The sequence below is a fragment of the Carcharhinus amblyrhynchos genome, chromosome 2, assembly GCF_965287045.1.
Source record: "Carcharhinus amblyrhynchos chromosome 2, sCarAmb.v2.hapA, whole genome shotgun sequence".
NCBI lineage: Eukaryota > Metazoa > Chordata > Chondrichthyes > Carcharhiniformes > Carcharhinidae > Carcharhinus > Carcharhinus amblyrhynchos.
The window spans coordinates 22742800-22756659 of NC_137325.1; the positions used below are offsets into that span (position 1 = coordinate 22742800).

General features: G+C 44.2%; 1 protein-coding gene across 1 annotated transcript in view; it reads right to left on the minus strand.

Moving 5' to 3' along the window:
• The window catches only part of dap (death-associated protein), a 65461-nt gene that overhangs the window by 18888 nt on the left and 32713 nt on the right, over positions 1–13860 (minus strand). The window lies entirely within an intron of this gene.

Below are 13860 nucleotides of genomic sequence, written 5' to 3' on the forward strand. Positions count from 1 at the left end.
CAAACATGCTGCACATTAAATGCAAAATACGTTGAAAATATAGTGGATGCTCTCCGACTAAAAGTAGTTAATGTTTATTTATTAGTCGCAAGTAGGCTTACATTCACACTGCAATGAAGTTACTGTGAAAATGCCCTAACTTGTGCACCTTCATGGGTTAGGGGGTGGGAGTGGGATGGGTCTGGGCAAGATGCTCTTTCAGGGAATTGGTGCAGACTCGATGGCCTCTTCTTCACAATGTGGATTCTACGGTTCTTCCCTTTCGCTCTCCCTTGAGTTCACCTTCCCTTCTTTCCAACCTGGCCTGTTGCCATGTGTTCGCTATCCTCTCTGACCCCAAAATTATTCAGGGTAAGCACATATTCAGCCATCTCAAGGTCCACACAAAAAAAAAATCTGTCCTGGTAGAACCATCCCTTCAGCCTGTCTACGCCTTTCTTGACTATTTTTTCTCTTCTCACTTAGTCTTTCCCAACTCTTCCTTTCCCATTTTAATAGTTGCTAGGCCCTAGTGTCTCTATTTTAAAATCGTGGATGTCCATCTCTCAGCACCTCCATGCCCTGCGATCTTCCACTTCTTCCGAGAATAGAGGCCTAACCAAGTCCTCACCTAGATGAGCATGCTCCCTCTGTCACCAACTTCTCCTGTACAGTTCACTCTACTCACTTCCTCCAAAAAGAAAGTGTTTGCTAAGCTGCTTCATCACAGGACATGTGGAGCATTCTTTGTGCCATTCTACTCAGGTTCTGCCCCTCACCTATTTATCCAGTATATTGATTTAATTAACCTGACCTCAAACTTCTACCCTTCCATCTCCAACTCTTCCTTGCCTTCTCTCTCCATTTCTGGAAAAGGTTATGAAGCACAGTGACTCTGAAAGCTACCTTCAGAAGCGACACATCCTACAACTGCTCTTCCTGCAAGGACTCTATTCCGTTCTCCTAATTTCTTGGTCTCATCTGTTCTGACAATACAAGCTTGCATTCAACTGCTTCCAAAAAATGCTATCTATTTCCTCAAAAGGGATTCCTCCTCAACATGGTTGCCAGAGGCCTCAGCTGGGGACTGGCCTAATTCTGTCATTTCTGCTCTTATCCTTTCTCTTCCCTCTCAGGGCTACAACATAGAATCCCTACAGTGCAAAAGGAGACTATTCAGCCCATCAAGTCTGCACCAACCACAATCCCACTCAGGCCCTATTCTCGTAGCCCCACATATTCACCCTGTTAATCCCCTGACAGAAGGGTTAATTAAGCATGGCCAATCAACCTAACCTACAGAACTCTGGCTGTGGGAGGAAACCGGAACAACCAGAGGAAACCCACATAGACACAGGGAGAATGTACAAACTCCACACAAACAGTGACCTGAGGCCAGAATTGAACCCGGGTCGCAGGCACTATGAGGCAGCAGTGCCACTGTCTCCATCTTCCATCCCACCAACCTCCACGTGATGGATAGTCTGCCACAAGCACAATGCCACCACCTCTCGCCTTTCAACATTCTACGGGGACTTTTCCCAGCTCCCCGACGTTCTGATACTCTCTCCCATCATCCCCAATACCTGCTCCCGTTCCCAGGCAAGCACAGGAGACCGAGCACTTGCCCTTTCACCTCCATCCTCCTCATTGTCCTTAGCCAGGTGAAATAATAATTCATTTGCACTTTTTTACTATGTGATATTGCTCCTTCAGTGCAGTTTTGATGCCTTGGGGAGACTAAACCAGATTTGCTGATTGCTTTGTGGAACACCTCCATGCAGCCCGTTTGACCCTGTGCTTCCTTTGCTTCACAACACCTGGTTAAAGTCCATCACAAGAGAACACCATCCACCAGGTACACGGCACATACTCTTGCAACTCGGTCAACGTTGTCTACCTAATACGCTGCAGGTAAGGATGTCCCGAAGCATCGTACATTGGGGAGACCATGTAAATGCCACGACAACGGATGAATGAACATTGCTCGACAATCACCAGGCAAGACTGTTCCCTCCCTGTTGGCGAACACTGCAGCAGTCACAGGCATTCGGCCTCTGATCTTCAGCTAAGTGTTCTCCAAGGGGGCCTTCACGACACATGACAGAGCAGAGTCGCTGAGCAGAGACTGATAGCGAAGATCCGCACACGAGGACGGCCTCAACCGGGATCTTGGGTTCATGTCCCAATACCTGTAACCCCCATGACTTGCCTGGATTTGTAAAATCTCACTTACTGTCCTGTCTGGAGACAATACACATCTCTTTAACTTATGCTAATGCTATCTCCACTCACATTGTCTGCATCTTTAAGACTTGAATAGCAAGTTAGCTGTAAAGACTCGCCTTCTAATCAGTATTCTGTAAACTGCGTGCTGTTATGTGCTCTGTCTGAGACCAGAACTCTCCATTCACCTGACAAAGGGGCAAACCCCAAAAGCTTGTGGGTTTGCTATCAAATAAACCTGTTGGACTTTAACCTGGTGTTGAGAGACTTTTACTGTGTTTACCCCAGTCCAACATCAGCATTTTCACGTCATGACTTCCTTTGCTTGCCATTTTTACCCTCTGCCCTGCTCCTGCTTCTGCTCTGACCTGCTGGGCATTGCCAGCGTTTACCATTCTAAAGAAGCCCAACAGAAACGCAAGGAACAACAACTCACTTTTCAGGTTGGCATTTTACAGCCTGCCAGCCTCAGCATCAAGTTTAATAGCTTCAGATCATAACCGCTGCCCTCATTGTTTCAGACTGCAGGCATTAGTAATGATTGTTCCTGTTGCAGTTTGCACTTCTTCTCTGCACACCTTTTGTTGCCTCAAAACTACACAAATGTACTGCGAACCAAAATCCCGTTTGTCATTTAAAATCAATTCCATCAACCATTCTATTGCAGACCATCACTGTTCTTCCTCTGCCTCTGTGCTGGTTTTAAAATCTGTTACATCTGTGAAAGATCACAGATCTGAAACATTAATTCTGTGCCTCTCTCCACAGGCGCTGTCTGACCTGCCACGTATTTCCAGCATTTTCTGTTTCACGTTGTAAAATACTCTTTTAGGCTAATAAAACGTAGGACTGAAGTAACATGATGAATGATAGCAAACTGCCAAGAGAGATACAAAGCAGATCTAAGAGTAATAATATAAAGGTCAACTTCAATGTTCAGACAGTGTGACAAAAGAGCAAATAAACTCAGCAGAACGAGAGGATATTGAACCAAATTTTCATAGGCCTAATGCAGGTCTCTTTTTATATAGAAATTGCCTTTTACATTGCACTGGTCAGGACTGACAGTCAATTCCAAAAGGTCTCAGTAAAATCGCAGTAGCATCTCATTCTCTGATCCTCAGTGTGAACCGTCATCACTCACCAAGCAGAAGTGTCTTTATGATTTGTCTTTCCCATGCACTTTTATCTTCTGAGATTTTTATGGAACTGGAACAGGATGGCTATCGCTTTCTATAACTCTGCTTTGCCTTGCGTCTAAGGCAAGGTGGCCTGACAGGGTGGCTCAGTGGTCAGCATTGCTGCTTCACAGCACTAGGGACCCAGGTTCGATTTCTAGCCTGGGGTCATTGTGCAAACTCCACACAGACATTCTCCCCGTGTCTGTGTGGGTTTCCTCCAGCTTCCTCCCACAGTTCAAAAGATGTGCGGTTTAGATGGATTGGGTATTCTAAATTGCCCCTTAGTGTCTGGGGGACAAGCTAGGGTAAATGTATGAGGTTATGGGGATAGGGCCTGGGTGGGACTGTGCTTGGTACAGGCTTGATGGGCTGAATGGCCTCATTCTGCCCACCATTTTGATTCTAAATGCCCACCATTTTCTCTCCCAAGATCTGCTCAGTCAATTTAATCTGAGGCCATGCTTAGCTGAATCGAGAATAAATTAGATGCGCAGGAGGTGGGCAAAAAGCACAGAACTGGCTGTCACCCAGAGTACATACTGTTCCCTTTGTCACCCTCGCTGCTTCCGCTACATAGTGTTGAACATGGAGGAGTAACGCAGGCAGTTGATTCATCATCAGAAGTGTGTGTGTGTGTTTTGTGTGTGCATGCACGTGTATACATTATCTGTAAGATGTGATTCCGAGTGTGTGACTACGTCAGGCCGTTGAGTGACCAGTTGGTCTAGATCAGCCCCCAAATGCTAGTAAGGAGGACTTGGCAGGTTGGGTCCACTACTGTCATACGGGGTGCTTCGTTTAATGCCAGTTGGTCTGCCCAGTTTCATTCCTTTTAGCTATGAACAAAATACTGCAAACGCTGGCGTAATAAAAAGAGAAATGCTGGAAAATCTCAGCAATTCTGGCTGTATCTCTGGAGATAGAAAACAGAGTTCATGTTGACAGCCCATATTTCATTTAATTGTTTTTAGGCTTTCTTGTGGCTTGATATAACTGAGTGGCTAGGCGATTTCGGAGAGCAGTTAAGAGTCAACTACACTGCTGTGGGTCTGGAGTCACATGTAGGCCAGACCAGTAAGACTGGCAGATTTCCTTCCCTAAAGGGCATTAGTGAACCCAGATGGGTTTTAAAGCCAATTGACAATGGTTTCATGGTCACCATTAGACTAGCTTTTAATTCCAGATCTATTCATTGAATTTAAATCCCACCAGCTACTGTGAACCCCACAGCATTAGCCTGGACTTCTGGATTACCAGTCTAGTGACATTACCACCGTGCCATGCCTCCCCTGAACTGGAGTCACTGAATCCCTGCAGCGCAGAAGGAGTCCATCTGGCCCATTGAGTGTGCATTGACAACAATTCCATCCAGGCCCCGTTCACATAACTCCATGAGTTCACCCCGTTAATTTCCCTGACACTAAGGGGCAATTTATCATGGCCAATCAACCTAACCCTCACATCTTTTAACTGTGGGAGGAAACCGGAGGAAACCCACGCAGACACGGGGAGAATATGCAAACCCCACACAGACAGACACCCGAAGCCGGAATTGAATCCGGGTCTCTGGCTCTGTGAAGCAGCAGTGCTAACCACTGTGCCACCCTCAGATTCTTTTAACACCATACATACATACACAGACACCTTGGACCCACTTACAATAAAATCCAGGAGAGTTATTTAGTGTATCTCCCAATTATATAAGAAATAGAAACGGTTGGACTTTTTAAAAAAGCCCAAGGTCCATCCTGCTGGGCTTCTGTAATCTTGGTAGTCATGCAATGGAACAGCAATAATAATGCTGACTAATCTCATGCCAATTCATCTCCATCAATTCATCTATAACAGATCCCGACAAGAGAAATAGAAAACTCCAGCGGTGGAAAGGTTTGGGAATCCTGTTCCTCTGAGCCATCTGGACACCTGCTACTTTGCATCTCAAATTGCCCACAGACTGCTCATCAAAATGTAATTTTACGAAGGAAATGATTCCAATACAGGTGACCATCAAACTTCAAGAGCATTACCGCCTGGCTGCACATAAAGATATCATCAGTTTAAACCAGGTTGACTGTGCAAGCACCATGCATGTGACTCATCTGTATATAGCCATTGGTGTGCATCACGTGACCCAGTGTCTGACTTAACCAGATTGCCAGCTCTGCAGATGGTGATAGGTGCCTTGAAGTTATGTTTAGATTTGATAGCTGAAATAAAGTCAGATTAGGGTCCTTGTAATTCAGTGGTGGCCAACCAGATTTTAATGCAACAATCTGGATGTATTCAACACCATACCACCTCAAAATATTTCAAAGCGCTTTAGTGCATTATCTTGAAATGCAGTAAATTAAATCAGCAAACACAACTTCAATAAGGGATTTTTACACTATTATTAGAAAAAAAATAGACCTGGAGAAACAAATTAGTGGTTGTGCAGCAGTTAGTGCCAGCTTTAGGGTTGTACGTACCCAGATGGTCACATTCCCACATTTTTCAGCCAGGGGGAATATTAATTGACAGGATGGCTGCCTTGTACTCTATCAAGCTGAACTGCATTAAACGAATAACCAATTTCTATAAAGACAGAAGTGGTGAAGAACTATGCAGTGCCCAATGTCACCACTGTCTCCCTCTGCATGTCAATTTCCATCCTGTTACTCAAAGGTAGTGAAAACACACTGGGCCACTAGCTGCAATGAAGAGTTAGAATTCATTTTGTCAACTGTGGCTCAGTTGGCAATACTTTTGTCTTCAAGTCAGAAAGTTGTGAGCTCAAGTTCCACTTTAGAACGGGAGCAGAGAAATCAAGGCCAACAAGCCATTGCAACTCTGAGAAGGTGACATAGTGGCACAGCAGTTTGCACCGCTGCCACACAGCGCCAGGGGCCCAGGTTTGATTCCCGGCTTGGGTCACTGTCTGTGCAGAATCTGCACGTTCGCCCCGTGTCTGTGCAGGTTTCCTCTGGGTGCTCAGGGTTCCTCCTATAGTCTGACAGAGGTGCTGGTTAGGTGGATTGGCTAAGATAAATTCTCCCTCAGCGTACCTGAACAGACGCTAGAGTGTGACGACGAGGGGATTTTCACAGTAACTTCATTGCAGTGTTAACATAAGCCTACTTGTGACACCAATGAATAAACTTTAAATTTTAAGAGACTGCTACATGGTTGGAGGAGGCATCATACCATCTACCCTCTCAGGCGAATGCAAAGCATCCCTTAGCATTAATTTGAAGGGAAACAAATTGTGTCCTGACCTCGCAAACTCTCAAAAACAGATTATCTGGTCATTAACACATTGCTGTTCGTGGGACTCTGCTGTGTGCAAATTATACCCAAATCTCTGCTGAGAAATCAGATCAATAGGACCAACCTAACCACTTATTCAGATAAGAAACCCTTTGAATTATGGAAACACTTGATAAAAAGAGGGTCAATGAACATTGGAACAGTTGGAATACAAAGCAAGTATGATGCTGCAATGCACTTGGGAAGGATGAATGATGAGCATCCTCTCTGCTGTTGCCCTATCATTGGTAACAGTGCCTTTAGGCATTAGATCCAAGCTTTGGAATTGGCCTCGTAAGAAAAATCATTCCTCTCCACCCCTTCATTAAAATCTGCCTCCTTCAATCAAGCTTTGGTCACTCCTCCCAATATTTTCTTCACTGGCTCAGCATCCTTTCCCCTTCCGATTATGCTGTTGTGAAGCACCTTGGGAGATTTTTCTGTATTAAAGGAAGTGCCATGAAAATGAAAATTGTTCTTAAGATTTTCCGATTGTATTGCCAAAAGACTGTACAACAATTCATTGAGGAGACTACTGCCGCAAACGTTCTGAAGTAGTGATCTTATTTTTTTTTTGGGTCCCTCACCTTGGGTCCTGGCTTTCAGAGTGGATGTCAACAGGCTATTGTGCTCAGTGATGTTAACTATAGCCTAGTGCTTCCCCACCTGTTTCCCCACTATGGCCCCATTTTAGTGCCTCAGGCTCTGTGAACTCAGAAGGAAAATTTGAGGGGCTCAGGAGCTATCAAGCAGGTAGGGACTTCAGTTCCTGCTCAGAAAGGGGGAAGACAACAGGATTCGGTTACTGAAGTGGGGGAGGGAAGCTGTGGTGGAAACAAAAGACTTCAGTTGCTGAAATGGTGTTGGGAAACAAAAGGCTTCAGCTGCCGAGGAGGAGGATAGTTTCAGTTGTTGAGGAGGGAATGGCAAGATTCAATTACTGATTGAGGAAGGGGGGGCGCAGGGAACAGCTCCAGTGTTGCTGAAAGGTTAGGGGGGACTTCAGTTGCCATGAGGCACAGGGTGGACCATTGTGAGGGGGAGAAGGAATTGAGTATTGGGGGAGTTGAGCACTGGGAGAGCTGATGAAAAGGCGAGGCTCCTCAAACTAAAAGAAACGCCCACCTTTTCACTGGCTTTTTTTTTGCAGCAGCAATCAGGCCCCAGGAGAGATGTTGATTAGGCAATGCTCACCAATAGAAAAAACACAAGTGTCTAAAGGGGCCTTGCTGCTGTCAGAAATCAGTCCAAGCTCAATGGCAGCCATTACTACCTTGTAGCTCACTCCTGGTCATGACCCAGAGAGTAGGAAGTTTTGCTATAGTCACTCTCATTGTCTGGACGAGACATTAAACGAAGGCCATGTCTGTCCTTTCATGCAGACATGAAAGGGTCCCATGGTTCTACTTTGAAAAAAGAACACCGGGTTGTCCCTGGTCTGCTGGCCTATATTTACTCCTCAAACACCATCTCTAAAACCAATTAGTCAGCTCGTCAGGCAGACAGGCTTTCGGTTTAATGTTCATCCAAAAGATGGTACCTCTGGCAATGTTGCACTTCCATGCCATTGCACAGGGAGCCTTAGTTTAGGTTTTGTGTGCAGAGTGTGACATTTACAGCAGTTATAGGACCAGCATCTGTCAGGTACAATTACTTTACCACCAGTTGAGATGGTTATGGCACGGTCCAACTGCAACCTGGTCCCACAGACTGATCGTTAATGGGAAAACAGATAGGCTACATGATCAAAGAGCACTACTTCCACAGCGTTGGCATCTTTCCTTTGGCTTGGTTTTGTATTGACACAGGTGTTCATTTGCGCTTGGTTAAGGACCGTTAACTGAAACGATCCAAATTGCTTCTGACAGGTAAGTACCGGATTGGCATACAAAATACCAAATGGGTAAATTCAGGGTTCCAATGGTTACTTGTTGCTCAATAACAACAACAACAACCTCATTTACGAAGGGCTTTTGTGGTAAAATATCCCAAGACATTTACGGTGTAAAAATTAGAGCAAATTTAAAAGAAAAAAAAAATCAATGTGGGTATACAGTCTTTATCACAGGTATGAGAAACTTAAAAAAAAACCTCAAACAATTGCTTATTCTGCCCACAGCAGGCTTTCATTTCTAGGGAATAACACGATTGAGAAAGGGATGGGGGGAGGTGAGTGATTAGGCAAGCGCTCCGATAAAGGTTGTTTAGGAGGAAACAACAGCTGAGCAGGGGCCACTTGTAACCAGCAGGTGCAGCTCAGAACCAAGTGAACAATTGGAAACCAGCAAAGTGACTGGCTGGAATTGGAATTATATTTTCCCGGATGGAGGGATAGGTCAGACGAAAGGACAACCTGTGGAGATGATTATCAATCATCGGAATTCGCCAGATGTCCAGTGTTTGATGTACTGTGTCTGAAATGCTGCAATGCAGTGCTTTCTGTTTCCAGCCTCCACTGTCTGAAAATGTTTGAATGCCACTGGGTGAAAGGAACTATTAATACTTTAGCATTCATAATGAGTGAACCATTGATAGAGGGCTTTTAAAAAGTTGCTATTTAAACTAATGCTCCAAATAATTGGGCTCAGGGGATGCAGAAAGATCAGACATGAAGAGAAAAACATATTAATGTTCCCTACTTCAAGGCTTCAATTCTTGACATCAAGGCCAATGAGCATCAGATCAAATAAGCCGTAAAGAAACAATACGGGATTGCTTTTACTACTGCTTTCTTCCCTCAACAGGTCCCTTAAAGTGGAGCTGCCGGCGTTGGACTGGGGTAGGCTCAGTAAGTCATCTCATAGCACCACGTCAAAGTCCAACAGGTTTATTTGGTAGCCCGAGCTTTCAGAGTGCTGCTCCTTCATCGAAGGAGCAACACTTCGAAAGCTCGTGTTACCAAATAAACCTGTTGGATTTTAACATGGTGCTGTGTGAGATCCTTTAAAATCTACCCTTTTTAACTAAACTTCTGCTTACCTCTCCCAAAATCTTCCATGTCAAATTTTGTTTGTAATAATCTGTCTTAAGAAGTACCTTGGGACATGCCACTACATTGTGAGGCATAAATGCAAGTTGATTTTGCCATCACTTATTGGGCCCAATAGTGGGAAGATATCTTACATTTATCTAGCACGCTGACCATCATTTAATGGATTGCTAATGTGACTGGCGCCATCCAAACTAGTTCCAAGTGGAAATATTGCATCAACAAGTTAAAGCACAGCAAAACGCACATTGGTGTTTGCACCAATAGGCTTCATGTGCAATGGCTGATATTGACACATGGTTTGCCAGAACGGGAGATCTAACAGTAGGTCAAAGTACTGGAAGTCTAAGCTGATAATGGCGTGGTGAGAGCAACATGATATCTGGTATCTTGGTGAAGAGCAGAAACAACAGTCTACCTCCTTAACCAATGAAAGTTAAGGGTGGGGACAGTAACAGCAGAACGACAGAAAACGAATGGGCAAATTAAAATCAAACCAGGAACAGAAGGGGGAAGAGAGCAGATTAAAAGAAAAAAAAATTATGTTAAAAATTTTAAATACCCCTCAGAACAATTTTACTTCCTAGTTTTTAAATATTCCCTTTAATAGTTTAACAGGTTACGTGACAGTACAGGAACATTGATTTCGACATTAGAAGGGTCTTTAGGTTAGTAACTTTTTGCAGTGACTTCTGTTCCAATAGTGCAAATGTATCACTGTCTCGAACTGATGGGGAATTTGGTAGCGAGCTTCCTTTTTTGCCAGGTCAAGAATGATGCAAGTCATTCAGCAATTGGTGGCAACTTACAACTCAAGATGTTTCTCCCCCAAACCAGAATTCAAAGAAAACAAAAACAAAGAAAATTACAGCACTGGAACAGACCCTTTGGCACTCCAAGCCTGCACAGACCATACTTCCCAAAGAGCAAAGAAAATTACAGCTGGCTCATTTTACAAAGTAACAATGGTGTAAACATTAAATTTTAGACCCATTTCTCTTTGCTTCCATTCACAGCATGCAGAAAATTCTCCCAAGTGGAACTCCACAGTGAATGAAACCATTAGTTCCTACAGTGAGAGAGCTGGGAGATGATATTCCCAGAACAGTGTGGCTGTACTTTCAGAGGACTGTGAGTGAACACAACACAAACCCTTTGGGCAGGGCGTGGGTTGGTTGGGGGGGGAGAGGTGCGATCTTACCAAAAAAATTCAAACAAGCGTGAAAATGGGAGAAAAATTGCACCTTTGTTTTAGGCGGGCTCTCAGAAGCAATCGTACAGCACTCAGCAAACAAAATGAGGCAAAGTGTGATTCTCGCCAGCAGGAGGAATGGGAAGAGGCTATTCATGCCAAGAAGCCAACTGCTAAGCTATTTCCCAGTGTACTATATAAAAATGTACACAGATCTGTCACTACCCTCCCCCCCTTACTATCCCCCTAGGGACATCGCTGCCCACCGCACCGCCCCCCCACCCGACCGGATGATTCCTGCCCCCAATTCCACCCCCCCCCCGACCTCTTACATATTTTAAGTGCAACGATTGTCAACTCATATAACCTTTACTCCTTCCCAAGCCCGTCGACTTCCTCATCCACTGATTTTACCAGCTTGAATTTCGAGGACTTGGAAAGGTTTGTTCTCACCAGTTGGCGATGTTATTCATCTGCTGAAGTTACCTTCCGATAGTAGCACGGGTAGCTCCTTCTAAGCCTTTGGAATTTAAGCAGATGAAATCAGAATAGGAGGGAGCGCGCATTGTAACAAAAGGAAAATTAAGTCACTTTCCCAAATCATGATACTGTTTGAAACCAATACTACAAATTCAGATTATTATTTGAGTTTAGTCCCTAATAGGCACAACACACATCAAGATTACTGTGTAGCAAAGGCAATGCAATGTTAAAGGAGCAATTTTCTGCAACCATAGAAAGGGTTCTTCTGTATGATTGTGAAGTCATCAACATTGGAAATTATGGGGTGGGATCTTCTGGCTGCGCTCACCTCGAAACTGGAAAATCCTGCCCATGGTCCACACTTTGCTCACTCTGATTCCCATGTTGGCTCACCCCATGTTGTTGGAACGATCGACAGGGAAATCCCACTTTCTCATAGAGGCAACTAACACGTCTGATTGCCTGAACTAAAAGACGGAGGTTTTATTTTGCTTTTGTCTTCAGAATTCATGCGAATTTGAAGACTTGAAAAGTGTTCCTGATGACGATTCAGAGATAATTGCAGCAGTTATTTAACAAGTTTCAGCTTTAGGTACATCCAATGTGTCAACCTGAGGTCAGAATGCAATGGTTGCTGATGAATCAAGAAAAGACTACTGATGCACTCGAGAACCTCAGACAGCACACCGCAGAGGCAGCAGTTAGATTTCTATCTGATCTTAGATTGATTACTTTTTCATATTGAGCCTGTCAAAAGGTACAGACTTAAAACAGGAAGACAGCAGCGGATGTGCCGAGTGATAAATAATACATTAGTTACTAAAGCAAGGTTCAGGAATGCAATTTGAGCTTTCCCTAGAGAATCCTTTAAGGACTGAAGGTAAATGAATACCATGATACAATTATCCAAATGAAGTGCTTAAATGTCATTATCCTAGAAAAATGCAAGAAAGTTTTACATTTTGCTTAAGGCCAAATGGTGGGGAAAAAATCTTGCAAAGTGCAAATTTGTTAGAGCAATAGGAATAAGCCATTGAGCCCGTCCCATCACACAATCAAACCATGGCTGATTTGTACCTGAACTTTATTAATCTGTCCTTGCTCCAAATATAGTGCAATTTAAGCTAAATTCTGCATTACCTCACCAGTAATCTGTAATAACAGAAAGGTACTGACACATGGAAACCTTGCAGACAGTGGGCTGGAGAGGCACAGAAAGTCACAACTCCATTCTGCCACTGCTGTGTTATCAGCAAAGTATACCTGCAAGCTTAGGAGTGAAATTAAAGATGAGCTTGAACTGAAGCCTTCCGCCCCCTCCCTCCCCCCCCCCCCCCCCCCCCAGAGAGATGTCTGGATTAGTGTAGAAATCTTTGTTTCTTGTGCAACTGTAGTAGTGTGCTGCATAAACAGTTTACAATGGGCTGCGCACTTTCTCAACAATTAGTTGCACAAGAAATTAAAGAAAGTTAGGCAAAGAGAAAGGAAGAATAACAGAGGCAAAGGCGAGGGAAGAGACAGTCTTTCCTTTGACGTTCTGGGATCCGGACCTGGCAGCATGCCCTTCGAAACACCGAAGGACAGGCCAAAATCCCCTTCGACTCTAGGCTCTTCCTCAAGTCCCTGCTTAAGGAGCATAACCAGCAGCTCCTCAGTGCCAAGAGGGGGAGAAAGAGTTGGATTAAATTTGTGGATTATATTCCGAAAGACATTTCCCTCATTTAAAGCTGATTTTCGATTTAAAGATGAGTCACTGAGACAAAGACAATGAAATGTTCTCCCAGTGTCTGGTCTAAGGGACAGGATACACAGTCACTGCGCTTGTCTTTGTCATTCCATTCAATAGACCAACCACAGAGGATACTTCTTTCAACATTTCTTACTGGCACATTCTATATTTGAAAGTAAGTAGTCTCACAACATCACGGTAAAGTCCAACAAGTTTATTTGATAACGTGAGCTTTTGGAGCACCATTTCAAAAGCTGTGTTACCAAGTAAACCTATCGGACGTTAACCTAGTGTTGTGAATCTACTTACTGTGCCTACTCCAGTCCAAAGCCGGCAACTCCACATTATGTTTTGAAAGTGTTACATGAAAGTTGATTGGATAAATACGACGTCACTGGTAGGACTGTGGACAAAATCTCACAGCACACTTGGGGAGTTCTCACGGCACACTAGTGTGCACTGGTCTAAATTATATGCTCAAATCTCCAGAGCAGGACTTGAACCCACTACCTTCTGGCTCAAGGCACTATCACTGAGAAAACAGGACCTGGCTGGGGGAGATGCTTTTGCCCATCCAGACACAGACATCAAAGTTGATTTATACCAGGAGTTTTGCCAGAGTTTTTGTGGAGCTGGTTCTAAGGACACTAGCGTTTGTTCCACTGTCCCCCCCATTTGAATCCAGAGAATGCAGGTGAAATTTCTCTCTCACTCTTATGTGCCAGATACACCAGGACTCTCAGCAGTACAGGAGACAACTGGTTTCTACACTAGGACTTTTGATGGTCTTTCTTGT